The following is a 6,000-nucleotide window of genomic DNA, read 5'->3' as shown; positions in this document are numbered from 1 at the left end:
ACAAGTTGTCAGTGGATCTACCATTCTGGGGTCTAGAGAATGGTGGCCCTCTTCTTAAAGCTGCATTAGGCAGTGCCCCAGTAGGGTCTTTTTGTGGGGGCTCCAACCCCACACTTCCCCTCTTCATTGCCCTAGTAGAGGGTCTGCAGAGGGATCTGCCCCTGCAGCAAACTTCTGCCTGGACATTCAGGCATTTCCTTAAATCCTCTGAAATCTAGGCAGAGGTCCCCAAGCCTCAATTCTTGTCTTCTGTGTTCCCTCCGGCCCAACACCACGTGGAAGCTGCCAGGGATGGGGCTTGCACCCTCTGAAGCCACAGCCTGAGCTGTACCTTGTCCCCTTTTACACATTGCTGGAGCGGCTAGGATGCAGGACACCAAGTCAGAGGCTGCACACAGAATCAGGGGCTGGGCCCAGCCCAGTAAACCATTTGTCCCTCCTAGGCTTCAGGGCCTGTGATGGGAGGGACTGCTTCAAAGTTCTCTGACATGGCCTAGGGAAACATTTTCCCCCATTGTCTTTGCAAATTATCATTTGGTTCTTTGTTACTTATGCAAGTTTCTGTAGTCAGCTTCATTTTTTCCCCAGAAAGTAGTTTCTCTTTTCTACTGCATCATCAGGCTGCACATTTTTCCAAATTTTTATGCTCTGTCACCTCTTGAATATTTTGCTGCTTAGAAATTTCTCTCACCAGATACCTTAAATAATCTCTCTCAAGTTAAAAGATTCACAGATCTCTAGAATGGGGTAAAAAGCTGTCAATCTCTCTGCTAAAGTATAACGAGAATGACGTTTACTCTAGTTCCCAAAAAGTACCTCATCTTCATCTGAGACCAGCTCAGCCTGGACTTCATTGTCCATATCACTATCAGAATATTTTTCAAAGCCATTCAACAAGTCTCTAGGAAGTTCCAAACTTTTTCACATCTTTCTGCCTTCTTCTGAGACCTCTGAGTCTCTGGGAAGTTCCAAACTTTCCCACATTTTCCTGTCTTCTTCTGAGCCCTCCAAACTATTCCAACCTATGCCTGTCACCCAGTTCCAAAGTAACTTTCACATTTTCAGGTATCTTTACAGCAGTGCTCCACTACCCAGTACCAATTTACTGTATCAGTCCATTCTCATGCTGCTATGAAGAAAGACCCGAGACTGGGCAATTTAAAAAGGAAAGAGATTCAATTAACTTATAGTTCTGCAGGGATGGGGAAGCCTCAGGAAACTTAGAATCATGGTAGAAGGGAAAGTAAACAGGTCCTTCTTCACTGGGTAGCAGGAGACAGAGAAGTGCAAGGCAAAGGAGTAAAAGCCCCTCATAAAACCATCAGATCTCACTCACTATCAGACGAACAGCATGAGGATAACTGCCCCCATGATTCATTTACCTCTCACTGGGTCCCTCCCAAGACACTTGGGGATAATGGAAACTACAGTTCAAGATGAGATTTGGGTGAGGACACACCATGTCACTATGCCTGTCCCAGAAAATCGTTTACTCTTAAAATGATTTCAAATCATACCAAGTACTGAGACTTGTTCGTACACAGAAAGTCAAGGCACAGAGATCTGATGCAAACTACTTAAAAGCAGGATGGTAGGCAGCTGTATACTGATTAGCTTTTTCTAGCCTATCCTTGGCCAACTGCCCTGGCAACAATTACCTGGACTCAAACAATTCCACGTTCAGCCTTTGCCAACTTGGAGAAGAGTGTTTACATCTGTCCTTGCCTGGCTTCAGGGTTCTGCCCATGGGGAGAACTGTGCTGGTGGGAGATAAATGTTCCTCCCACTAATTATAGGCCTGGCTCTCCTCTGACCACTTCAAGTGTAAATTACCTCATCATAAACAATTCCCATTAAAACAGGATGTAATTCCCTGTCACCACCAATTGCTTCACAGCACTCGAGGCAAGCCCCAGAATTGTTTTCAAAGTCTTGTATCCTCCAAATACAAGAAAGGAGACAAAAGAATGATGGAAAAATGCAACAAGCAATCAAAAAAAGAAAAAAAATATCCATAGTCTTCTGCCAATAATTTAGAAAGGCACTTAAAAGCTTTTGGAATATTGCCACATCTGCGTTTATAGTGAGAGACTTCACAGGAATTCTTATTGAACAGAATAAAATAAAATGCACCTTACAGGCGAAAATAAGTGTGTGTGTCTAAATGAATATGACCTAAGTTTATTGCATATTTAAGAATTATACTTTTTAAAAAGTGTTCTTATTAATAAACAGAAATAAAAATGCTATGAGAACTAATTCAATGAAGTGTCAATTTGCTGATCTTGAAAATATATTCTAATTTATGTACTGAATCAGTTCACCTTTTCAGAATTATATTAGAATAGAATAGGATAGAGTACTTTAGAATGGCTTTTTCAGAATTATGTGATTATACAGCATGCTATAACTCAGAATGTATCAATGGAGCCTCCAATAGACCTTCTGGGCTCTAATACTAGAAATAGTTGGACAGAAAAAAGTGGGTAAGTATGCTTGTGAAAAAAATGATAAAAACTCGATTAATAATATTGTGTGTTTTATAATAAACACAAATATCAAATTAATAGAATTAAGCAATGATTATTTTACTAGGGCCAATATTAAATAGTATATAGACCAACAGAAATCATACCAAAATATTGGACAGTTAAGGAATGCTGCTTCTCTGGGTAATTTAAAATTATGAGTCCTTGAGTTTTGGGATTGTCACACAGTTTCCTGGTTTTCACAGTTGTGAAACTTTTTTTTTAAGAGTTTTTCATGATAAATACAGTACATTAAACAGAATTTTCATAAATACTTATTTAATGAATCTCATAGGCAGATATCACCAAATTAGGTATTTTTAGTGAGCACTCATTCAGTATTGAATAAATGCAAGTTCCACACTTAGAAAATGCTACTCTGAAGCAGAGCAACTAACAGTGAGGTCTCTGGATCAGCAGCATCAGCATCACCTGGGAACTTAGAGATGCAAATTCTTGGGCTTTGTCAAAGACTTGCTGAATCCGAAATTTTGGAGATGGGCCGCAACAATCTACGTTTTAATAAATCCCCAAAGGATTCTCTGAGATGGGGTGGAGATTGACAACCACTGCTGTAGAAAAAGGCAGCCATGGGACCAAGCAAAGAGGTTTTCAGGCAGACATAGCTTGTATGAGCTCCATAAATATCGTGAGGGGCAGCATGGAGTTAGACACTTCCAGTAGCCAACAACTGTAACTGAAAAACTAATAGGTCTACATTTTAAACGATCTATTATTAATACTTAAATAATACCATTGTTTTTCTAGATTTATTGTTACATATATTAGAGCCACTTATATTTTCTGCTGAGTTTGTAAACATTTTATCTGAAACAAAATTGTGCACTTGGGAACTTAAAGAAGATACATATTAAGTCTGTAAGAGTCCCAATTTCATTTTCCATTCTAAAACAGCTTCTGATAAAATGACAATGACAGCTTACTTTCCTGGCAATCATTCCCCTTGGATAAAAGGGATTCAGTGGCACACAAACTTAAAATTTCAAGGCAGTGAATGCTTCAGAGTAAGTCCTCATTTTCCCTTTAGTGAGAAGTAGAAACCGTGCAGCATCATCCATCTGGATAATATCTAAGTTATCATAAATTTAAATTCTCTTGACATTTATTTTTTAATCTATTTATTCATTCATCCTTTCATTCTATATTATTTCTATATGTATTTATTGGGTGTTAGGCATTGAGTTAGACTGAGAACACAAAATACAAAAATATGTTCTCAAAAGTAAAATGACAAAAGTGACTGGTTACTTTAGGGTTTCAGAAAAAGTAAACAATAACTCCTTGAGAAATTATAAAATGGGCATATTGATTTATATACCACAAGATCATAAATCTGGGGGGAAAAAAGACTTGCTAAATTTTTTAAGAAAAATATCAAAATATTGTACAACTCTAGAGCACTGATTTATAGTTTGAAAAGTACTTATTGCATCTACTTGTTAGAAAATGTATTCTATTTATATGATTCTCATCTATTTTAAATAGGGTATTTATAATATTTATAACATTTTAATACAGACTTACTATATCATTTTAAGTAAACAATTTATTTTGAAATAATAGATTAACATGCAGTCGTAAGAAATAACACAGAGTTCCGGAGTACTTTTTGCCTACTTTTCTTCCTAAAAGAAAAGTGTAATATATTATCGGCCAAGGATATCGGCCGGGAAAGTATAATATATTATCGGCCTAGGATATTGACATGGATGCAGTCAAATTGCAGAATATTTTCATCAACACAAGCCTCCCACATGTTTGCCCTTTTGAAGCCACTCCCACTTCCCACTCACCTCCACCTCTTGCTTTTTCCCTGGAAACCACTAAGCTGTTTGCAATGTATTTAATTTTGTTACTCCAAGAATTTTACTTAACTGGAATCATACAGCATGTGGCCTTTTGGGATTGGCTTTTTTCACTCAGCACATTTCCTTGGAGATTGATCCAGGTCATTGTACATTATCAATATTCACTTTTCATTGCAGAGTATATTTCATGCTATAAATGTACCAGGATTTTTAGCCATTTTCCTGTAGAAAGATATCTAGATTGTTTTTACTTTTGGTGTCTTATATATAAAGCTGCTATAAACATTTGTGTGCGGGTTTTTATAAGAACATAATTATTATTTCTCTGGAATAAATGCCCAAATGTGCAATTGCTTGGCTGTATGGTAATTGCATGTTTAGTTTTTTAATTTTAGTTTTTAGTTAGAAACTACCTGTACTGTGACTATAATATTTTACATTTCCATCAGCAGTATATGTGATCCAGTTTCTCCTCATCCTTGCCAGCATTAGTTGTCAATATTTTTCATTTTATCCCTTATGATAGATACACAGTGATAACTCATTGTCATTTTAATTGTCATTTCCCTCACAATCAATGGTGTTGAATATTTTTACATGTGCTTATTTGCTATCTGTATATCTTCTATGAAATGTCTCTTCAAGATTTTTGCCCGTTTTCAAATTGCATTGTTTGTTTTGATTGCTGAGTTTTTGTTGTTGTTGTTGTTGTTTGTTTTGGGTTTTATTTTTAGACAGGGTCTCTCTGTCGGCAAAGCTGGAGTGTAGTGGTGTGATCTCAGTTCACCGCAGCCTCAGCCTCCCAGGCTCAAGCAGTTCTCATTCTTCAGCCTTCAAAGTAGGATTATTGAGTTGTGAGAGTTCTTTATATACTCTTGGATACTCATTTTGCATTAGATATGTGGTTTGCAAATATTTTATTCAACTGTCACTTTTCTTAGGTCAAAGGACTTTTCATAGGACAAAAGTTTTACTTTCGATAAATTTAATTTAGCAACTTTACCTTACATGGATGGCAGGTTTATTACTACATTCTGGAACTCTAGCTCTGGATCCTAAAGAGTTTCAGCTGTTTTTTATTTTTATTTATTTATTTTTTAGAAGTTTTACAATTTTCTGTTCTACATTTATGTCTATGGGTCACTTTGAGTTAAATTTCGTGTAAGTTATCACTCTTAAGTCAATGTTGATTTACTACACATACAGAGAAGTCAATTGCTCAAGTAACATTTGTTAAAAGGGTATCTTTCCTCCATTGAGTTGATTATTAATGTTTGTCAAAAATCACTTGGACATATTTGTTTGATTGTATTTCTGGATTCCCTATTCTGTTCCAATGATCTACATGTCTCTACCTCCATCAATACTACACAGCCTTAGTTACTTTAGCTATATAATGAATTTTGAATTCAGATAAATTTATTCCCCTCTCTTTTTTTTACTTTATTGAAATTAGCAAATTCTAGTTTCATTTCTAAAATACACAAAGCATTGGCAGTCATTACTCCCATCCTTAGACCAACACTAAACAGTAGAAATGAAAAAAATTATACTTTTCTTTTCTTGGGTCCATCGAAGAATTGAGGTCACAGGGCAAACCACCACTCTGAAATCTGTAGAGAAGTGAATCTGGAGAGTCACAG

The sequence above is a fragment of the Macaca mulatta genome, chromosome 4 (genome assembly GCF_049350105.2).
Source record: "Macaca mulatta isolate MMU2019108-1 chromosome 4, T2T-MMU8v2.0, whole genome shotgun sequence".
In the NCBI taxonomy this organism is placed as follows: Eukaryota; Metazoa; Chordata; class Mammalia; order Primates; family Cercopithecidae; genus Macaca; species Macaca mulatta.
Note: the sequence above shows the minus strand (reverse complement) of the source record.